Genomic DNA, 23682 nt, shown 5'->3' with positions numbered 1-23682 from the left:
CATTTTCGAAAATGAGACAGAAGGATTGAGGCGAAGATCTTCCCAATAACATCCAGAAGTGCTATCGGCCGATAGTTCACAGGGTCGTCTCTGGAACCTTTTTTGAAAATTGGGACGATCAAAGCTTTTGACCATGATTCCGGTACTGTTCTTTTTTCTCTGCAGAGTTTGAAGATTGCACTTATGAGATTAGACCACTCATCTGGATGTTGTTTTAAGTCGCAATTTGCTAAGCCATCCGGTCCGGCTGCTCTTGATGAGTTCAGTTTCATTATTGTAAATTTGATGTCACTTACATCTGTCAAATCCACCCATGGTGAGTCCAGAGCTCTAATAAACGCCTCCTTTTGTTCTTCTGGTTGTTGGAACAGATTTGAGAAGTGCATACTCCAGTTTTCTTCTGGAACTGGGTTTATCATGTGCGAGTTTGAGATCTTATTAGATTTGTTTATCACAACCCAAAAGTCACAGGATTTTTTGTTGGCTAGTGCCTTCAGCATCTGCTCGGTGTCCGCTTGATATAGAAGGCTTCTTGTATTTTTCAGCCATTGTTTGTAGCATCTAGTTTCTACTTTGAGAGTTTCCCAAAGTGATGGTAAATTCCGGCTTCTTGCTTCTCTTCTTAGTTTTCTTAGTGTTCTGCGTTTTACGACCAAAGTTGTATTGTATTTGTGGGTGTGCTGGGTCGACTGCATGTTCAGGTTGTTTCTAGGCTTCTTGAAGGCCAGGAGGAGAGGACTGTAGCTCGATCTAGCCACACCATCTTGCAGTGTTGGATCCGAGATTAAGGTTGTAAACTGGTCTTTAAGTTTGCAGACATCTGACGCAATCATCCGTAAGCGAGTTTGTTGTGGGTTTGTCTCAATTTCTGGAACATAGAACTGCGATACAGTCCCCTTATGTTTACATTTGAGATTTAGTAAGTTATGGTCGCTATGATTTGTTTTCACGACGTTGAAGGAGACTATGTTGCGATGTAGGGAATCAGAGACAAAGATGTAGTCAAGAGTGGCCGATGATGCATCACGTTCCCAAGTTGGTAGCAAGGAATCTGAATCCGTTGCTGAGGATGAGTTGTGAAGGTTTCGAGATTTCATGATTCTGTTCCATGCCAAACCCCTGTTTAACGAGTCGAATTTGTGGATAGTTTTCTTTGATTTGGGCTGGACGTTGCGCAGTTGGAGTTTAAGTCACCACAGATCATGATATTAAAGGATTTGTAGTTAATCGCGATTTCATCAATTGTGTTGGTTACTTCTTCGCACATGTTCTCAGTTGAAGTCTTTTGGGGATTCCAATAGACGTTTATTATTGCTACCACATCTTGTGTTCCAGACTTAGTTTTGAAAGTTCTTGGATTCCATGTAGTTAAAACTGCCAGGATTTCGTAAATACGCTTTATGACCTTTATGATTTCTACCCCGGAACCAGTCCGGATCGCTGTTAGTAGACCTGATGAAGGGCGGCCAAGTGGTCCCTTATGGGCCGGGGATATTTCGATACAATAGCCATCGAGTGCCGGTTTTTCACGCAGCCAAGTCTCTTGCAAGCATATGATGTCATAACAGCTGAGATCATGGCTCTCAGATTTGGTGAGGTGTGCGTGTCCCCTGGCATTCCAAGATGCTATACTTATAATGTTGCTCACTGAAGTTGTCGCAGACGAATGGGATGCGGATATCATCGACTTTGCATCCCCAGGTGATTGCTATTTTTTCTGTCCCGACGTTAGAATACTGCGAAACCAGCTCCATTTGTCCTTCTTTGTTGCTTTTTCTGTTTCATGCTGGGTTTGTTTCGTTCTTCTTGCGGACGGGTCCTCAGTCGTTGAGGGTCTGCGTTCATGATCGCGGAAACGTAATGATGTGGCTGGTTTTGTCACTCGATCAGACTTGTGATTTTGCTTCCTCTCTTGTCTGTGTTCAAATCTTTCGTCACTCCTTGACTTGTGTGGTCAATGGGAAACTGTTGTTGGACTTTGACCTCGTCTTCCAGATCTGTATAAGTCTTCAGTTCTAGATTTGAACCTGTAGTTCCTTTTTGGGGAAGTTCTGTGAAAATGTCCTGAAGAGTCTTTGGGTCTCGTAATAGGGATCTCCGATACAAGTGTGCTAGTTTTCCAGGTAGGCGTCATGGGAGAGTTCTTTCAAGGCACGCTGTTTAATGTGCAGAAACGCCTTTGCTATTTTCTTTCTATGATATGGTTGAATTAGTACAAAATCGTCTGATTTTAAGTTTTGCAGGGATTTGGTCTTTTTAAGTGTTTTCAGCACCGTATTGCGGTTTAAGATCATATATTGGTCGATTGAGGGTTTTTGTTCAATCTTGAAGAGACATGTTTCCAATAAAGACGGACCACTATGTCTAGCGTGATCGTCCCTTACGCTTTTCGGTGAACGCTTATTACGGAAAAAATTAGGGACTGATTCTGAAGGTTGTTTTAGATGATCACGAGCCGTCGAATCCGGTACAGGAATGGGGTCTTTTAATTCTAGTTTTTTCCCTTGCGTCACCTTGTTGGATACTGCGGTAGGATTGATGGTTTGGACACGATTGCCTTTCATGGCTCCAGGATTCGTTGAGTCCTCTTCGGCTCCATCTAGGTGTTGACTTAGGTCCATCAATGAGCTCTGACCTATAAAATCTTCAACCAATCTCGGAGAGGAAGACGTGCAAATTACTGAGTTGTTAGCACTTTGGGTTGGCTGAGGTAAGATTGTGGTTGCTTTTGATAGTTCCTTTTGTTTATTTCTCTTTGCCAGCAAAGGATCCAGAGCTGACACTGTTTGTTCTCAGTTTCCTCTCAGTTCATTATTCGTTGCGATTTTCAATAATGGTTTACTTTTGGTTGCCGGTGTTGTCATTTCTAATATTCCTATAGTTTTCTGATGATTAGACACTGTTGCGATACTTTGGGAAGGCTTTTCTGTTTGCTTTTTGAAGACCGGTGCCAGATCTCGAGACAAAAGTGGCCCTTCGGTCTGAGATTCTTTTTCCACTGTAGCCAGGGGGGCTGGATTGAGAACTTCTTCTAGCCTACTCAGCTTTGTGTCCCATGTATCACTCCGATCTTTATTCTTTTGGTCCAGCGCTGTGATAAACCCTTCGACGAAGATCAGTTTGCTATGCATCATTGCAGTTAGAACCGCACTGTCTTTCAATGAATCGTCAATTGCTTCGTATAGCTTACCAAAGGGTGCTAAGGCAATTGTGATGGCTGACATGATAATTGGGAGATCTGTTTTTTTTTTTTTAAGGAGAATCTTTATTGCCTGGAGCTGCAATTTCGCTGAGCCTTCAATTTTTTGGGGGTGATTTGAGATGGGGTGTTTGTTGAGATGCTTGGTTTGAAGCTTGCATGTGACCGTCTGGGCTGAAAGTCTCTACGTCTGGGGTCCGATGATCTGGCAGGGGGCATATATCTGGTGACATCACATATGGGCTGGATTTTCGTTGTGGGACCTTTTTAGGCGTTGAGGAGGTTTGAATTCCCTGTTCAGGGCTTTTAGGGCTGGATTATTTTAATGACACATGATGATTGATCTCCAGCATGTGAGAGTTTTCCATGACAGATCGGTTAACATCCACTGTATTGCTGCTTTTCCGGTTTATGTCACTTTCTATGTTCGGAGCGGACATGTATTTTGGGTTTGCTTCGCCCCTTTCAGGTGGCTCTTCATTTCTCGTGGCTTCCAAAACTTCTCTCGTTCCCATTAGTTGGTTTTTGCTGGCCGTTTGAGTCTGGGCCTGGTTTGACAGCCCAGAGGTTACTTTCCGTGATTTGCTCACCGGCGGTAAATCCTGTATGGTCTCTAGAATTTCTGCATCTGATAATTCTTTTGTTTGCTTTAATTTTCTTTAGAATTGTTTGTTTATAAAGTCTTTCAGGGCACTGGAGAGAAGGGGAGCCGGTAAAGTTGACTTTCCTGTTTTCCTGGCTCTATGTAATTTTGTTTTTACATTTGTCGAGGTCATTTTCTTTCTTTTTTGACTTTTTTTGGGAGCTTCCTGCGAGTCTTTAGCTGCTAATTCCGACGTGGTAACTGTCTCCAAATGGACGCTAGACAGATCAAGAAGCAAGTCTGTGTGCAAAAGTGAGCATGGGTTTCTTGGATGGACGGGCAAACCCATTGGGGTTCCACGAGGTGCATCCCCGGCTGCATCCTCAATTCCCTGTGCAGAAGGTTCATCCCCAGCTGATTCTGGGGGGGCCGAGTGAAGGTCTATTTTGTTTGAAGATTCTTGAGAGGCAGGATACTGAGCCTTCACCATACTTCTCATTGCATTGCTGCTGGAAGTTTCGTCCGTCGTGAAACCCTTGGTGGAACCCACTGATTCAGGCCGTGAGACGGCGTCGTTCTGGGTGGGCTTTGTGCTTGAATTTTCCTCCTTACTCGAGCTCCTCGCGCTCTGATTTCCTTGAGGATCCGCGGATTGAATTATGGCGGAAATTCGTTCTTTGGGGGCAACCCCCTTTACTTTCGCATCCGAGATGCCCCTTCCCGTGGCCACACTCCCTTCGTCCACGGCCGGGTGCGCAGGTGCCCGGGCCAACCGTCCTCCGACGGGTGAATCCCGGGCGCCGCTCGTCTCGTTTCCGAGACGGGGTGGCAGAGCCTGCCGGGCGGGGGAGTGGTTGCCGAAGGGAGCGGGGCAAAGCGGCTGAAATCCAGCAGATCGCGAGGCGTCTAAGGGCCTCAAACCTTGGGTCCGTGCCGCCGGAGAGACCGGGGAAACAAGTATGTCAAGTATTGTGTTCTTTTTTGACTCAGTGATTTTACCAGGTAATTCTGTTTTTGCCACTTCTGAATCTGAGGTTTCCGATGCGTTTAAGGTCATATCGATCAAAGAGCTTATTGATGTATATGTTGACTCAAAGGATGTTGTCGAGGCACTCGGAGGTTCAGCCTCGATCCTGTGAGTAGTTTCGAGCCCTTGATCGTTGTTTCCTGTGGCCCCTATCGGAAAAAAGATGATATTCCCCGTGTTTGTTGTAGATTTAGTGGTCGGTGGTACGACTATCGTTGCTTTTGGCAGTAAACGCTGTCCTTTCGGTATTTTGATAGTCGGCGTAGTTTTGGGTTTTGTTTTCTTATTGTCGGTTGACTTCAGGGAACTCCGTAAAATTCGGAGGGATAACTCCGAGGAGGATTCCATTGTAATGGTGTTTGGTGTAATGGTGTTTGCGGACTGAACAGGCTGAGTCTGAGATGTTACTGTCTGTTTTAGTGTCTCCATTGCCTCCATTGTCTGCAGCAGACTGCAGATGACTGCTCTCCCTCTGCTCTCGCCCCGCTCACCGCTCCGCGGAAAATGACAGCCTTAAAACACTTCTCACAGCGTAGACAGCGTAGAAAGACTGCAGACGACTGCTCTCCCTCTGCTCTCGCTCTGCTCCATAATGGATATTTACTCCATGCCTCACTGAAAAGCTGTACTTACTTTGCTGAGAGCTGAATTAACTTTGCTGAAGAAAACATGCTTTCCAAACCTGGTATGCAGTCAATGACATTCTGCTGGGAAAGCTGGTTTTGTTATGTTGTGTTATGAGTTATGGGACTGTTTTCCGTGGAGTTTGTTCTTAGGAGAGGGAAGCGCTTTGCTCCTTGAGGTTACTGTCGGTTGACCCAGCTGGCAACAAAATTCGGAGGGATAACTCTGAGGAGGATTCCATTGTAATGGTGTTTGGTGTAATGGTGTTTGCGGACTGAACAGGCTGAGTCTGAGATGTTACTGTCTGTTTTAGTGTCTCCATTGCCTCCATTGTCTGCAGCAGACTGCAGATGACTGCTCTCCCTCTGCTCTCGCCCCGCTCACCGCTCCGCGGAAAATGACAGCCTTAAAACACTTCTCACAGCGTAGACAGCGTAGAAAGACTGCAGACGACTGCTCTCCCTCTGCTCTCGCTCCGCTCACCGCTCTGCGGAAAATGACAGCCTTAAAACACTTCTCACAGCGTAGACAGCGTAGAAAGACTGCAGACGACTGCTCTCCCTCTGCTCTCGCTCTGCTCCATAATGGATATTTACTCCATGCCTCACTGAAAAGCTGTACTTACTTTGCTGAGAGCTGAATTTACTTTGCTGAAGAAAACATGCTTTCCAAACCTGGTATGCAGTCAATGACATTCTGCTGGGAAAGCTGGTTTTGTTATGTTGTGTTATGAGTTATGGGACTGTTTTCCGTGGAGTTTGTTCTTAGGAGAGGGAAGCGCTTTGCTCCTTGAGGTTACTGTCGGTTGACCCAGCTGGCAACCAACGGTTACCCATCAATGTGCAAGTGCATTGCCAGAAGGTTCGAGAAATTACCACCCCTTTTTGAGGAGTGCATATATGCGGAACCCCTCAACGGTCAGACGGGACAAGTACAAAGACCTCAGTCGGAAGGGGGACGCATTTGTCTGGCATACCTGTGGGCTGTTGTGCTCTCGGCCTGGCTGTTACCGGGGTCTTCCAGCCGCTTCTGGCGAGATGAGGGATTCAGTTACGCCCACGGTGATGTATTTCCTTTTGAATTCTCTGTCTTTTCTGTGATTTATTTCTGTGTTATCACTTGTTGCTTCCAAGCTTTGAATAAATAGGCGTATAAGTGCTCATTATTTTCTAAGCGTGCGTGTGGTTGTAAGTCATTGCGTCGTCTACCTGCGTTCAAAGTATTGGCTCTGCAATTGCGCTGCTGATTAATGACTGTGCGTGCACTCTGGGCGAGCAATACATGGGAGGAGGGCAGAAACATAAAACAGAGAAGAAAGCTTGGACAGAATGTAAGTAATCATGAATTTCCATAAGAAACTTTGAAGAGTATCTGAATTATTTTGGAGAGTTTCAGCATGACGGCAAGGAGGGGGAATTTTCAGGGGGACCCCAGTGCCTTTACCATTAGAAGTCACACTTGGAATTTTTGCTCACTTCTAGTGCAACATAAGCAAGAGAAAACACTGAATATGGACTTTTTTGTTCTGGTGATGGTGAAAATACGTTCTTTTTTTATATGCATAAAAGTTTTAAAAATGGTTAAATAAAGAGATTTTGTGAGTTGACTCTGCTGGCCTGAAATGTGAATGAAAATACAAAGATTTGGGGATGCCATACTCAATATTTTGAATATGACAACAACCTTAGTTCCGCATCCTCAGACCTCGGCGTGCTACCCCGTTCTAAAGCAAAAATAAAATTATTCTCAATGGGCACATAATACAGCCCTCTGACCTTGGGGTATCAAAAAGCCGTCCATAGACCTCACAGTCCATTGAAACAACAGAAGAATGTGCCAGGGCGGGCCTACTACCTGCAGAGACTGGCCACGGGCACCAAATCTGCAGGACATGGCCCTATGACACACCCTTTGACGAGAGAAACACAGGGTAGAGCAGTTGGGGTAAGGCCATTTATCTCGCTCTGGATTCTTCCTTTGGGCATAGCTGCAGGTCATGATCAGTGAACGCAAGAGCATGTCGGTCAGGGCATATTTGCTGGTTCCATGTGTTAAAATAGCGGCAAAAATGGCCGTGAACACAAAATATCGTTGCAAAAATGCTGTGGTTTTGCCGCCGCAATCCATGTTAAGGATGCGGGGGACACCCCCGCAACCCTCGCTCCCTTTAAATGGGTAATGGGGTACACCTTTAATGCAGCAAACCAGAGCATTTTTGCCATGATTTGTTTGTAAAGGTGACATTTTTGCCATGATTTTATCATTGCATACCTATTTGCCACAGGCATGGCTTTAGGATAACGCATCTGTATATTATTGGCAGGGTAAAAAACCATCAGGAAGTGCTTGCAAGCCATGGCCTGTGAGAAGTGCCTTATGTGTAAAGTGCTTATGCCATGCCCTGTGTGCAGTACCCACAGTCAAGATGCTTGAATATCAATATTACTGGAGAAGGCATATATTAGGACCATATCATCAGTAGCCATCAATCTCTTTTGTGAGGTTATCTGCGATATCATGTCATGGGGGATGTCAGTGCATGGCAGTAGGTGAGTTATGGTTGCGTTGCTGACTGGCACATTTCAGTTGTTTTTTGTTTTTGCAGAAGGACCATTATGCTTGCATTAGCAATGTCCCAGGCACAGTGACTTTACCTAAATGACTACAGAGCATGGTCTGTGCACAGTGACTTTACCTAAATGACTGCAGAGCATTGTCTGTGAAGACATTCGTTGGTATCTGGTGACCCAATGGTTTGCGGACCATGATGACCCAATTGTCACTGCAACAATGAAAAGGCACACAGATCATATACACCACGTGACTGCAGGTGGTGCAGGAATACAGGTGACGACACCGGCAGAAGACTTATGGCATATACGTGCAGGAGTGGTAATCAGGAGGCGTGCATCCACTATTTTATCATTTTTGGGGAGGAAATTTGTCTATATTTTAGCTGTTTTATTATGAGGAAAAGGAATGTGTAATTGTAATGTCTTGGCTTTGATATGTAACAGTTTAAAAGTTGGCTTGTCCAACTATATATAAAAAAAAAAAAGAATTTAAAAGATTGACCCTGGGCACGGCCAAAGTACATGGCTAGAGACCAGGTAGTGATTTACAGTGGGCACGCCCATGGCTAGTGGTCTGATATTGTTTTAAAATAGACAGTGAGCACGGCCAAAGGCTAGTGGTCTGGTAGTGTTCTAAAATATATAATGGGCCCGGCCAAGGCCCTGGTCACTTGCCATGGGCGAAAGCCATGGCCAGTGGTGCGGCAAAAATCTATGGACTAACAAAATTCTTTAAATTCAAGGGACACTCAGGACAGACGTAACTCGGCGTCTTCCTGTTGCAAAGCCCAAGAGGACATATTTATTAGAAGAGAAGGCATACACAATGCCATAGAAAATGGCATTATGGGGGATATAGTATTATAAGGGAGATCATCGGGACTGCGTCGGGTTAAGCCGGTCCTGCGTTCCCCAATGCGTTACAATTCAGGGATTTTGTTGCGATACGTTTCTTAGCTTAACTGATCATTAACAAAACTTTAGCTAAGGTGATCAGATTTAACACAACCAAACTCTTCAAATTTAGCGGATGTGAGAAGTTATCATTTTAATTCTGCGTCCCCCTGTTGATGACCTCTAGGATCTAGTGATGTGTTACTTATATTGCGCTTACACCTAAGCAGTTTACATAGAACATATATGCATACAATATCACCCAACCGGAAGAATGAAAGGCTGAGTTGGCCTTGCCGGGATTCAAACCCACAGATGACACAGATTGCAGCAGGGAGCACTTAACCCAATGAACTATCTTGCCGGCCTCTAATTTTGCTTGTCATTGTGAATACCATCTGTTATGTATGTGTTCATTGGCTTTGCAACAGTGGGGGACACTGAGTTAAGATGATCAGCACTTGCCACATCCACTGAATTTTAAGGGTTTATTGCGTTAAATCTGATCACCTTAACTGTCCCTTAACTAAAGTCTTTTCAATAAATATATATATATATTTGTTTGTTTACTTCCTTGTTGAAGTAAAGTACAAAGATGTATTTCACTTCGATAAAACAATGGTATACAGAAACTATCTTTCTGGAGGGAACTTACTTTGCAACAGCTTCCCCTTCAGCAACCCTGCCAGAGAGCACAGTGAATGCCACTATCAACCTGCGCAATGGCCACTACCACCCGTACCACACCCCCACACACATCAGCCATCCCGACTAGCAAGCCCACATCATATGCTACTGATACCCCAGCAGATCCAACACTCAAATGAACCCCAATCAATGCAAGAACACTCCCAGTGCATGCTTTAGACATAGCTGACCTCATCACGACAAATAACTTAGACTTCTTAGCCATCACCGAAACATGGCTCCACGCAGCAGCGGGTCCCTCACTTTCACTCGCCATCCCAGACAACTTTACTATCTTCAGATAAGACAGACAGGGCGCCAAAGGTGGAGAAGTGGCAATAATTGCCAAACACCATCTCCTCATAAGAGAAATTCCAAACAAATCTGTTCAATCAGTCAAATTACTCTCCATCAAAATGTCCCTTTCCCACTGTGATGAACCACCTCATAAACCAAACAAAAGTGTCTAAACTTGAAGACACTCCCGTCCCCTGCACACCTTACAAGCTGAAGTAAATCAGTCAATTTTCATAAAATTTCAACTTTTATATACATGAATATCACATTAGAACGTAATTACAGCATTTATTAGCTTTAGTAAAAAAAAAAACAGATATCATATGGCTAATTCACATCTGTGCAATGCATGCACAGAAGCCAGGATCCCTGCAGAATCTCCTGCAGTCATCAGCAGTATGGACAGGTCGAAGAACTCTAAAGTACCAAAAACAATCAATGCTATAATGGAAACGTGTATATAAACCCACACTGAACAGACCACTCTAAACCAACTGAATTGCTAAAGTGCAACGAAATTCAAGTGAGCCTAAATCAAGTCACCAGCCAATCTGTGAATCCCCAAAATCAAAGTGAACCCTATGCTACCACCTCTACTGAAAACTATACATTAACATCACCAATCTTCAGGAAAAACCCTTTATGTGAATTCAACTCGAATTCCACAATAGTATATTTACCTGAAACGTTTTCCTGCCAACCAATCCCAATACACCGACTTCAAATATATTCGAAACGAAGGATTTGTGTGTATATTTGGCATGTAATGAACAGCTCATGTATGATGTGTTTAGGCAGTTTAAATCTTCAGTGGACTCTGAGGTGATTCATAATCTTGTATGTATATGTATTTGCAGATCTTCTACTCCTGAAGAAGGGGTTTTCCCCGAAACGCGTAGAGCTTGAAGTTGTATTTCAACCTTGGAAGTACATCTTTTCATCTTTTTTTCGTTGTTTCTCTGTTTTTTTTACTAAAGCTAATATATGCTGTTATTTACGTTCCAATGTGATATTCATGTATATAAAAGTTGAAATATTATGAAAATTGACTGATTTATTTCAGCTTGTAAGGTGTGCAGGGGACGGGGGTGTCTTCAAGTTTAGACACTTTTGTTTGGTTTATGTTTAACACAGGCTCCAGTGTCAGGGCGTGTATTCCTCCCCAGCACCCATAACTGTTTAAAGTTATCCCCGAAATTGCTTTCATTTACTATCAGTGAAATAGGTGTGCTCCGATTGATACTATTTTTTGATGAACCACCTCATATACAGACCCCTTGGAGCAGTCGTCTCTTTCGAAGAAAACGTGGCCCAACTTCTCTCTGCTAACACCAAGCCTTCCTCACAAATTATTTTTTTGTGCTACCTCAACCTGGGCCTCCAGGATCCAAATAACAATAACGCATCTACCATCGCCAACACCATCGAAGCGCTTGGCTTTACTCACTGCATCACTTCCTCTACCCACATTAAAGGTCAAACACTCGACTGGTTGGCATACCACAACTGCCAGACTGAGATCCTCTCCATCACCCCATGCCCATGATCCGATCACCACATTATCTTATTCAGCATAACTAAAAATAAGACCCAAGACACAACACCCTCTCCAGCCCCTGCAGCCCTGTCCAGAAACTCTCGGAACATAATGCCAGAGAATCTTCTACCACTAATGCACCACATCACTGACTACCAGAAAAATACTAGCAACAACCCAACTATAATGGAGGAGCTTTATAACCAAACCCTCCTAGCTGCCATTGACAAGGTTGCACCACTAAGCATGTGCAAAGCCAAACCTCAAGCGCATCTTTACGCCTGGTATACCCCTGACCTCAAAACACTTCGTAATGCCAAGAGAATAACAGAGACCAACTGGAAAAAAATCACCCACGGAACTGAACAAAGACATTTTCACCAGCTCATCCAAAAAATACAAAAAGGCTACCATACTAACCAAAAGATCCACTTACGATAGAATTGTCAAAGCCAACTCTGGCACCAAAGAATTATTGACTATTCTTCGCGAGTTCAAGTCTCCAGTGTCTCCCTAAGAAGCATGCCACTAAGATACTGCCTGGTGTACAGGTATAAAAAAAACTCTTCTCAGCAAAATAGCTTCGCTCCAACCAAAAATCGAACGAAAAACCTGAATTTAGCCTTCAGTCAACCGGCACAGATCCCTGTATTCTCTGCACAAAAAGCAAACTCATACGTCGACTTTGCTTCAGTCTTAACAACCGAAGTACTGAATTATTATCACAAGCCTCAAAACGTCCAAATGTCAAGGTGATATATGCCCAGCTTCACTCATTGAAGAATGTGCAGCCGAATTCACACCTTTCATTACAACACTAATAGATGCTTCCTTCAAAACAAATACCGTCCCCACCAACCTCAAAGACGCCTGGGTTCTACCACTACTAAAAAAAAAAAAACACCCTCTACCCCAACATCCCCACAAACTACCGCCCTATAACAACCGCGCCATTCCTCTTTAAAATACTGGATCGAGTAGACTACCTGCAAATCCAAAAACACCTAGAAACCAACAACCTTGTAGGCCTCACCCAATCAGGTTTCCGACCAGGACATGGTACTGAAACAGCCTTGCTTGATCTTAAAATTCAAATGGATGAATTTAAAAGACAACGGCAAGCTAGCACTCCTCCTCGACTCAACAGCGGCCTTCGACGTTGTCAACCACAACATACTCTGCAATCACCTCGCTGCGGCAGCCCATTTCTCAACTGATGCCATACTATGGATACAATCCTTTCTGACCAACAGAACCATGAGGGTCTTCTCACCCACTGCATCAGCGCCGCCTGCCCCAGTCTCCTGTGGAGTACTGCAAGGATCCTGCGTCCCACCCACGCTTTACAATATATTCACAAAACCTCTATTTGACCTCCTAGACGATCTGGGTGTCATCAAATACCAACTACACGGATGACCCCCAAATCCTCATACCACTCACAGGTTCCTATGGCATTCACGCTAAATCTCTAAATCAAATCTACCAAGTATTCCAGGCATGGATGCCCCAACACAGCGTCTGTCTCAATGACGAAAAGACAGAGCTTCTCCTCATCGGCCCACAACACTGAATAGATAATCTTGACGCTACCAACAGATCTTTTATGATAGACGGCATATCCATGACTGTATCTAAGGAAGTAAAAACTCTGGGCATCTATCTCGACTCAGCCCTTACACTAAAGGGACAAGTCAATGCGACAGCCACTGCGGCTGCCTACATATCCAAGTTCATCATAGCTTGTCGACACTTCCTGTCTCCAGCCAGCTGCACAACCCTAGCTAGAGCTCTAACATTATCCAGACTCGATTACTGTAATGCCCTCTACATCGGAGCCAATAAAAGCAACATCATTTTTAAAAACGTATTAATTCTCTGAGCAGCAACAATCGGTACTAAGTAAAGAAATCAATTGTAAAATTCACTTTCTTCAACGACCGATTTAGCAGTTTTTCTAAATCGAACTGTCAGCCCCTGCGCCACACACAATTGAAAGATATGTTTACATTTTCTTTTCTTTTAAAGTGGTCTACAACCTTTTTGGCTCACACTTCCCATTAGTCCTAGACATCATAGTCAACAGTGAGGCATTATAGGAGTAGTAGGTCAAAACATCTGGAGAGCCCCAAGCTGCAGACGTCTGCTTTAGAGAATTTATACAATTGAAAAGAAGATAAAGATTCTCGATTTCCAATTAGGACTTGATGAGCCCAGCTGACAGAGTTGACGAATTATAGTGTAGCACATTGTCTAACATATGGCATGCAAATGTTGTCGGTTTGGAACGCTTATAGAAGGGACAAAGGAAAATTAGGGAGGCATGTGCCAGGTATGTCTACCCCAAGTCAGAACTATAAGAATAACCTCCATCTTCTTGCTTTGGGCTTTGTGCTTCAATGCAGATCCTTTTATTATTTTAGAAATGGGTAAATGCAGAGATATTAAAATAGTAGTGGTCTTCCAACAATTCTTGTATTAGTTCTCAGTCACAGAATATTTATACCGCTCTATTGAAGGCGTTCACCTACAGATTTTATATGTCTCGGAAGCAATGTAAATAGAATTTGTCCCTGTATAGTATGAAATACTACCGGGCCCAAGTTTCTATAGCCATTTGTTTAAATGTGGGTTAGGGGAAGCATTTTTGTGGGCCTTCATGGTTTCCCCTTGGGGCTGAATCCGGGGAAGCAGAGGGTTAATCGATTTCATTTCCCTGTTCTGACAGTCGCATCACTTAGTAGGGTAGAGGTAGTCTTCTCTTTTGAAGGCAGTCATGTGCTACATGAAATCAAGTACCCTGGAAGGGGGTAACCTGACTGAGGCTTCAATGACCTATTACAAGGAAACTTTTATACAATTTGTTGACGAGAGAAGGAGACTCTGGTCCCACAAATTTGTACCCCCACTTCTTACCCCAAATTATGATTTTCTATTTCTAAAGTCATGGGCCTCCCCTTCTTTAGTTATGCAAAGGAAACCCCAGCCCCCCACATGCAACTATGGGTACTCCATTCCATTTTTGTATGATCATAGACACATGGGGCCTCATTCCGAGATTGGAGGTAGTCATGGCGCTATTTGCGCCATGACTGCTTCCAATAACGTTACGGGCACCTGTATGGTTCAATGGGGACTTACCGGTGTAGTCCGACCTTTGCGGGACCGGTAAATCCCCATTGAAAAAGCCATTCCACAGTCCCATTTGAGCCCCCATAGGGCTCAATGGGAATGGGGAAGGCGTTACCGTTATTAGCTCTGAAGTCCCTTAACGGGTCGCGTCCATAATGCCTGGTCAGACCAGGCGCCAAAGGAGGGACCCGCTAAGGGGACCTCGTAGTAGGGCGGTAAGTTTTCTTGAAGAAGTGGACTATCTTTTAATCTATCCCTCAAAGATTTGGACATGGAGGATCAGTATGTTGCCTTATTGCCTATGTCTGAGAGGAAGAACTACTCAGCAATTACATTGAAGAGATGCAGTAATGGGGCCTAGTTTAAATGAGCTGGTTACTGTGGTGACAAGTAATGAGACTGACCAAGTCGTGCCATGATGGTTGCTATAGACTTTTATTTAACTGTCATGATGCATACCCCCGGGAATCCAGACCACGTCCATCAGCCACGGGAGCAAGCATCATGTCGCCTTGAGAAAACCCAGCAACCCCTGCTAGGGGCTGTCTGGGTTCAGTCCTGGCGCCTATGGCGCCAGGCTCATATGGGACATCAGTCCTGGCGCCATAGGCGCCAGGCTCATAGGTGCACACTTACCTGATGCAGACCATGCTGCAAGAAGATCCAAGCCCATGTGAGGCCTGGAAGGGACTACTTTACCTTAGGGACTATTTTGTTACTCAGTAGTGGTCGGGGAGCAATACCTACCTGGGACTACTTTGGGGCTATTTAAAACACGCCCGTAGAGCAGCACACGCTTCGCGTTATTCTGCATCCAGCAGCGTAACGCTCACCGTGCCAGCAGCAGCATCCAGCCTTCTGCCACGCCCACCTCGAACCTGGAGCACCTAGAAAGAAGGAAAGAAGCAAAGGTTAGAACAAGAGTATTACCTGATTTCTTACCTGATTCTGGATTCATCGCATCTTCAAACCAGAGGAAAGACTTTGTTTTAAACGCGTCGCATCGCCAACAGCAGTTCTGCGCCATACTCACCGTTCCACGCAGCATCTCTTCGATCCGGCGCTGTCTCCATCTTTACATCGCCGAATCCTGGCACCTAAGGGGGACAAGAAACAACAAGGTGAGCAGAGAGAACAGACAGAGACAATCTCTTTAGCCGCCATATACTTACCTGATTTTACCGCCAGAGGTATAATTCTTCAGCACGCTACATCTTCTAATGCCGCACCTGTAAGATAAGGAGAAAGCAGCAAGTTTAACCCTTGGCATTATTTACCGGACAGTTTTGGGTAACACAGACTTTTACCGGATCGCTTTCAGCTGTCAATCTTCTTATTGGGTCAAAGCTGCAAGATAAAAGAGGAATTGGACAGGAGTGAATTCCAGACATTTTGAACTTTTACGAACTATATACTCACAACTCTTCGCCAGGACCTTTTTGAGTCAGGATTCATCTACAACTCTTCCAATATCTTCAGGCCAGTGAAGTAACTGGTCATCAACGCGCCCCTGTGTGCTTCGCAGGATGGAGAGCTCGTCCTTCAAGAATATAAGGTGAGATTGCTGAGAGGGCGCTTCTGAGGTGATTAGTGGGGAGGACAGTGGGGGTGCTATCACTTGAATCCACAAGTGGCTAAATCTATCTCTCCACTTGTAGGAGAATATTTCTACGGGCAAACCAGACAAGATTAGGAGGGCAGATCCAGTAAGTCATCGCTGCACTACGCATCACGTGGGTGGAGGCCGCAGCAGTCCGGGTCCGACCGACGCCCCTGTGGGAGCCAGGTGAGCGTAACAGAACGCAAAGCCTATCTACAAATCCACACCCTGGCGTTATGGAAACCTCAGAAACCGACCAACTGGCACAACTATTGGGGGAACTTAGGGCGGAAGTGCACTCCGCTCCCCAAGAGACTAATGCCCTCAGAAGAGAACCAATTGTACCGAAGGAGCACATAGATGATTTCGCTAGACAACTGCTACAAACTCAAGCGTGACAAGCACCCCTACCTGGTTCCGGGGGAAACCCAGCTCCTGTGTTATCGAGTAACCCTGTGCAAATAAACCTACCAGGAAATATTCCATTAACTCTACCCGAACGCTATGCCGGAGATCCCAAAAGGTTCGCCGTGTTTATGAACCAATGCCGCTTGCACTTTTTATGCAGACCAGGAGCCTTCCCAAACGACCAAGCCAAGGTAGCCTTTGTATTATCATATCTCAGCGGCAGTGCAGCTGATTGGTCAATTCCACTAGTGACTCAGGATGACCCAATTCTTCGGTATTTTCAGGGCTTTCAAACGAGCATGGAAAGACTATTTGCCCGGCACTCCCAAGGACAGGCTCTGGATAACGAATTTTTGTCCCTATGACAGGGTAACCAGGATCTTCTAACCTATATTGCAACCTTCAATAGATTGATAGTGGAAACCGGATGGCCTGAGGAAAAATGAATTACATTGTTTCATCATGGACTTTGGGGAGAACTTAAAGACGTCTTGGCTCAAGTTGTGAACCCACCTCAGGATTGCGCAGAGTTTATAGATTTAGTGGTCCAGCTGGATCATTGACTCCAGAATAGAAAGGCTGATGGAGCTAAGTTCGAAAATCGGGTATTGGTTAAATCCAACGTTGCCCCCAAAGGAACAGATGCATCTGAACCTATGCAAATCAGGGGGTGGTGGGTCAAAGGACCCTTAACTCAAAAGGAAAGGGAAAGAAGAAGACAGATGCAATTGTGTCTGTACTGTGGAACCTCAGGACATTTTCTACGGGATTGCCCTATAAAACCACCCAAGAAGGTGGTAGGTGTTGCTGATAAAAGTCCAAAAGAGCCTGATTCGGAAAATGACCACGCCCGACAAGCGTAGAGGTCCCCTTGCCGAGCTTAAAGAAGGACACTCAGACCTTGCATCTGATCATACCAATGGTCCTAATTGATCCTAGACAACCCTCACGTATGCACGCAGTAAGGGCATACATTGATAGCGGGCCGTAGGGAACTATATGGACCACGAATTGGCTTCCAGGATGAATCTACCTCTCTGCCGAAAATCCACCTCAGAGGTCATCACCACAGTCGATGGAACTGAAATAGCCTCTGGGCCTGTAACTCATTCCACCGCAGAGATGACACTATTGGGTCAGGATGGGCAACGAGAGACTATTGTGTTTGATCTAATCAAAGCCCCACAGTTCCAAATAATACTGGGGATACCTTGGTTGGAAACACATAATCCTTGTATTGATTGGCGAGAGAAGAGAATAACATTCCCGGATTGTGCACAAACCTGTTACCCAAAGAAAAATCAGAACGCAGGCCTGGCCACAGTAACCACAGCAGTCATGCAACTACCTCCAGAATACCAAGAATTCCAGGATGTCTTTCAAAAGGAACAGGCAAACACCTTACCTCCTCACAGATCGTACGATTGTCAAATCGATCTCATACCCGGTGCACAACCCCCTTGTAGCAGGATCTATGCCCTTACGGAACCTTAGAACCTTCACCTACGACAATACTTAGACCAGTACCTTGCCAATGGCTTTATTCGCCCATCCAAGTCTCCCGTATACTCAGCTTTGTTCTTCGTGCCAAAAAAGGAAGGTGACCTTAGAACGTGCATAGACTACCGCGCACTAAATCAGATTACGGTAAAAAACCGACACCCATTGCCTCTGATCCCTGAACTACTAGACCAAGTAAAGGATGCTTGTATCTACACTAAGTTAGATCTCCGAGGGGCATATCATCTGGTACGTGTTAAGATAGGCGACGAATGGAAGACAGCCTTTCGCACCGGGTACGGTTTATTTGAGTATCAGGTGATGCCCTTCGGGTTGTGCAATGCACCAACAGCCTTCCAGTATTTTATGAACGATGTATTTCGTGAACTCATTGATGTCTGTGTTGTCGTATACATAGACGATATCCTTGTGTACTCCTCCTCAGAATCAGACCATGCTAAGCACGTACGTGCAGTCCTTGAGAAACTATGCCAGCACAAGTTATATGCAAAATTGGAAAAATGTGTTTTTCATGTTACGGAAGTTGAATTCCTTGGATTTATCTTGACTCCAAAAGGAGTCCGAATGGACTCACGAAAGGTGGACGCAATTCTCAAGTGGCCATCACCTAGTTCAGTTAAAGGGGTGCAAAGCATGCTCGGATTTGCCAATTTCTACCGCAGATTCATTTCAGACTTCTCACATGTTGTACATCCCATCACAGCACTTTTGCAAAAGAACAAATGTTTCTTGTGGACCGAAGAGGCTGAAAAAGCCTTCCAAGAGCTGAAAGCGAAATTCACGTCTGCACCTGTCTTAAAGCATCCACGCCCAGAGCTTCCATACATAGTGGAAACTGATGCATCCAGTTTAGCCATGGGAGCTGTCTTCTCCCAGAAGGATCCTGAAACTGGTCAGCTTCACCCAGTGGCATTTTGGTCCAGAAAGTTCTCGGCACCCGAGTTAAACTATGCGGTTACCGATAAAGAGTTATTAGCTATCAAATCCGCCTTTAAAGCTTGGCGACACTATCTTCTCGGTGCCAGGCATACCATTACTGTAATCACCGGAACTTGCAGTATCTAAAAACAGCCAAAGCCCAATCATTGCGCCAACTTCGATGGGCATTATTCTTTGCCGAATTCGATTTTGTGATCACTTATCGACTAGGCTGTAAAAATGGCAAGGCAGATGCCTTATCCCGAATAGGAATGGAAGAAGCATATGTGAACCCGGAGCCGGTGCTTATAATTTCTGAACAAAGAATTCTTGGCATACCTACTTTACAGACACTAGAAGAAATTCATTTAAAAATCCAACAACTCTTCAATCCAGCAGCTCTGCAGGACTGGGTAAAGAAAGGCCCAGATTACTCAGTCATCAATGATCTACCCTACTATCAAGGACGACTATTTCTACCACACAAGGAATTACAGGCACTTGTCATCTCCAATTATCATGATTCCCTAATGGAAGGTCACCCAGGTATCGCAAAAACCGAAGCCAAAATTAAGAGACAATTCTGGTGGCCCACCTGGCGAAAAGATATTAAGTCATTTGTGATGTCTTGCGGCATTTGCGCCAAAACAAGAGTCAGAAGAAAAAACCAGCTGGCCTTTTACAACCTTTGGATATTCCACCTACATCATGGCACACCTTATCTTTAAACTTTATTACTGATCTACCTCCATGTAATGGATTTAACACCATTCTAGTTATTGTGGATTTTTTTTCTCCAAGATGGCCCACTTTATTCCTTTGAAGGGATTACCTTCTGCTTCAGTCCTGGCCAAGGAGTTCCTCGAAAACATTGTTTGAATACACGGGTTTCCTTCTGTATTGGTCTCTGACCGAGGTAGTCAATTCATTTCACATTTTTGGAAGAAATGTTGCCAATTGGCGCAAATCGACGTAAGGTTATCAACCAGTCACCATCCCCAGACCGATGGTCAGACGGAGAGGACCAACCAGACTCTTGAACAGTACCTTCGTTGCATGCTTCACCAGACCGAAAGCAATTGGAAAGATATTTTATGGATTTCCGAATATGCATACTGTACATTCAGAAACCGGACAATGTCCCTTTTATACTATATATGGACACCACCCTCGAACCTCAGAACTCGATTCGCCTCAGCACTTAGAAATGCCTGCAGTTAGTCATTTGCATTCTACTATTACACAAGCCTTCAAAGAAGCGACAGAACATTTGAAGCAAGCAAAAGAGAAATACAAGAAAAATGCTGATCTACATAGAAGTGAAACTCCACAGTACCAAATTGGAGATCAGGTTTGGCTAGCTACAAAACACATACCTCTGAAAGGAACTCGGACTTTTAATCCTAGATATTTGGGACCTTACACCATTAAGGCCATTATTAACTCGGTGGCCGTCAAACTGGAATTACCCTCCAATATGCGAATTCATCCTGTCTTTCATGTTTCACTTTTAAAACCAGTTCAACCAGGAACAAGATTAACCAAACCACCAGATTCTATCTTGATAGATGGAGAACCTGAATTCGAGGTGAAAAACATCCTGGACTCCAAGGTGGTTAAATCAAAACTTTTTTACTTAATCGATTGGAAAGGTTACGGGCCACAGGAAAGGTCATGGGAGCCTAGTGACCACGTTCATGCACCACGATTAGTGAAGAGATTCCATCGGGACTTCCCAGACAAACCAGGACCAAGGGGAGGAACGGCTTTAGGAGGGGCCTTGAGGGGGAGTGCGGTCATGATGCATACCCCTGGGCATCCAGACCACGTCCATCATCCCCGGGAGCAGGCATCATGTCGCCTTGAGAAAACCCAGCAACCCCTGCTAGGGGCTGTCTGGGTTCAGTCCTGGCGCCAATGGCGCCAGGCTCATATGGGACGTCAGTCCTGGCACCATAGGCGCCAGGCTCATAGGTGCACACTTACCTGATGCAGACCATGCTGCAAGAAGATCCAAGCCCATGTGAGACCTGGAAGGTACTACTTTACCTTAGGGACTATTTTGTTACTCAGGTGTGGTCGGGGAGGAATACCTACCTGGGTCTACTTTGGAGGCTATTTAAACCACGCCCGAATAGCAGCACACGCTTCGCGTTATTCTGCATCCAGCAGCGTAACGCTCACCGTGCCAGCAGCAGCATCCAGCCTTCTGCCACGCCTGCCTCGAACCTGGAGCACCTAGAAAGAAGGAAAGAAGCAAAGGTTAGAACAAGATTATTACCTGATTTCTTACCTGATTCCGGATTCATCGCATCTTCAAAACAGAGGAAAGACTTGGTTTTAAATGCGTCGCATCGCCAGCAGCAGTGCCGCGCCATACTCACCGTTCCACGCATCTCTTCGACCCGGCGCTGTCTCCATCTTTACATCGCCGAATCCCGGCACCTAAGGGGGACAAGAAACAACAAGGTGAGCAGAGAGAAAAGACAGAGACAATCTCTTTAGCCGCCATATGCTTACCTGATTTTACCGCCAGAGGTATAATTCTTCAGCACGCCACATCTTCTAATGCCGCACCTGTAAGATAAGGAGAAAGCAGCAAGTTTAACCCTTGGCATTATTTACCGGACAGTTTTGGGTAACACAGACTTTTACCGGAGCACTTTCAGCTGTCAATCTTCTTATTGGGTCAAAGCTGCAAGATAAAAGAGGAATTGGACAGGAGTGAATTCCAGACATTTTGGACTATATACTATATACTTACGGCTCTTCGCCAGGACCTTTTGGAGTCAGGATTCGTCTACAACTCTTCCAATATCTTCAGGCCAGTGAAGTAACTGGTCATCAACGCGCCCCTGCGTGCTTCGCAGGATGGAGAGCTCATCCTTCAAGAATATAAGGTGAGATTGCTGAGAGGGCGCTTCTGAGGTGATTAGTGGGGAGGACAGTGGGGGTGCTATCACTTGAATCCACAAGTGGCTAAATCTAGCTCTCCACTTGTAGGAGAATATTTCTACGGGCAAACCAGACAAGATTAGGAGGGCAGATCCAGTCAGTCATCGCTGCACTACGCATCACGTGGGTGGAGGCCGCAGCAGTCCGGGTCCGACCGACGCCCCTGTGGGAGCCAGGTGAGAGTAACATTAACATACAAATAAACCAACCCTAATGGGGTTTCTCTACCTAAACTAAAGAAACTCAAGTGCTCATCTGGAAGTCTGTGCAAGTCCAAATCAAAAGGCAAAGTCCCAGTCAAAAAGGTTCCTACTCTATCACTGTCGCTACAATAAATCATAGAGTTCTGTTTGTGCGGTAACCCAGGAGAATGAACCCCTTCTCCTGGTTGTAAAGTGTTCCTAGGATTCTCAGGTTGGTCAAAACAAAAGTTCCACAAACGTTCCAGCTTTGTATGAAAAATAAAAAACAGTTCTACATATCCTTTTGGGGCTAGGAGAATTACTTCCTTCTCCTAGCTCAATCCCCAATATCTTCAGCAATACTTATATTTACCTTACAGCGGTTTTCAATTTCTTTACGTCTTGTATTCGGTGCCCACTGGGATGAAGAAAATGCTCCAGAGTCCCTAACAACTCTCCAGCATTACAATCTTGTGCAACTTCCTAGCTAGCGAATTGAGTTACAAAATGGTTCACTACTCTGTTGACCTCTTTATGGTTTACAACATTCTATCTTCCGGCCCCCTCCCAGACGTATTCCTGTTCTTGTTCCCTTCTCCCAGGAACTCTTCGCCGGTTTCGCCAGGCTCATGGGTCCACTTTTTCTATTTCCACTTCTTTCTTCACGCTTTTTCTACAGCCTTCTTCACTCCACGGCCAGCCTTGTGTGGGCAGTCTTGGAGTGGTTGTTGGACTTCCCGACCCACCTATGACAGGTCTCTTGCCCTCTCCACATGTTCGTTGACACGGCTCTGCTGTAGGGTACGGTAGGTGGTCTCGGCACCTTTGTCTGACCCAACAGTCCACCCACTACAGGTCAAGCCACCACCTCTCCGTCTATCCAGTTTCATTACGCCGGTTCCCAACCGACTCAGATGCTTCTCTGGCATCCCGCCACTTCTCGTTACAGCTCTCGAGACGTGCCTCACTGCAGTCCCCTGAAACCCAAGTCCAGTTTGATGGGCTTTGCTGTGGCCCCTTCGGTCGCGGGGTTCTGCTTCTGGTCATAGAACAGCTTTCAGCATGCAAGAACCGCACAGGCCATCGCCAGACTGGTCAGGGGTTGGTGAAGAGCCCAATCCTTCTTTGCCTTTTAGTTTAAATAGCGTGGACAGCCCCAGCGTAACTTCAGTCCAATTGGCAGGAGCTGATCGAGCCATTGTACCACTCAATTGTAACATTCTCAAGCTCTTCTTCATCCCTGTACCTATGACATCAGGATGGTTTGATATTTCACAGTAACACATAGTTTCGGACGTCCACTTTTGTGTGGAAGATTCGAGAATTAACATCTTCATAAACCTTTGAAAAGTCATTAAAATCGGAGCCCACAAAGTTATAAACAAAATGTACAGACCAAGGACAGTTTTATGCAATATTTTTTTTTTCAAATAATTAAAAACAGATTCAGTATATTGGCATCAATTGCATTGTATGAAAGCACAATGCATCAATATATTAGTCCATTTGAGTTAGCTTTCTTTGAATTGAGCTGTGACATAACAC

General features: G+C 45.0%; 1 protein-coding gene across 1 annotated transcript in view; it reads right to left on the bottom strand.

The window, feature by feature from the left end:
• FBXO21 (F-box protein 21) overlaps positions 1-23682 on the bottom strand; it is a 580830-nt gene that overhangs the window by 389410 nt on the left and 167738 nt on the right. The window lies entirely within an intron of this gene.

This window comes from Ambystoma mexicanum, chromosome 10 (genome assembly GCF_040938575.1).
Source record: "Ambystoma mexicanum isolate Mex_15411 chromosome 10, UKY_AmexF1_1, whole genome shotgun sequence".
Classification (NCBI taxonomy): Eukaryota; Metazoa; Chordata; class Amphibia; order Caudata; family Ambystomatidae; genus Ambystoma; species Ambystoma mexicanum.
The sequence above is the reverse complement of the archived record's forward strand: the minus strand, read 5'-3'. Positions and strand labels throughout refer to the sequence as shown.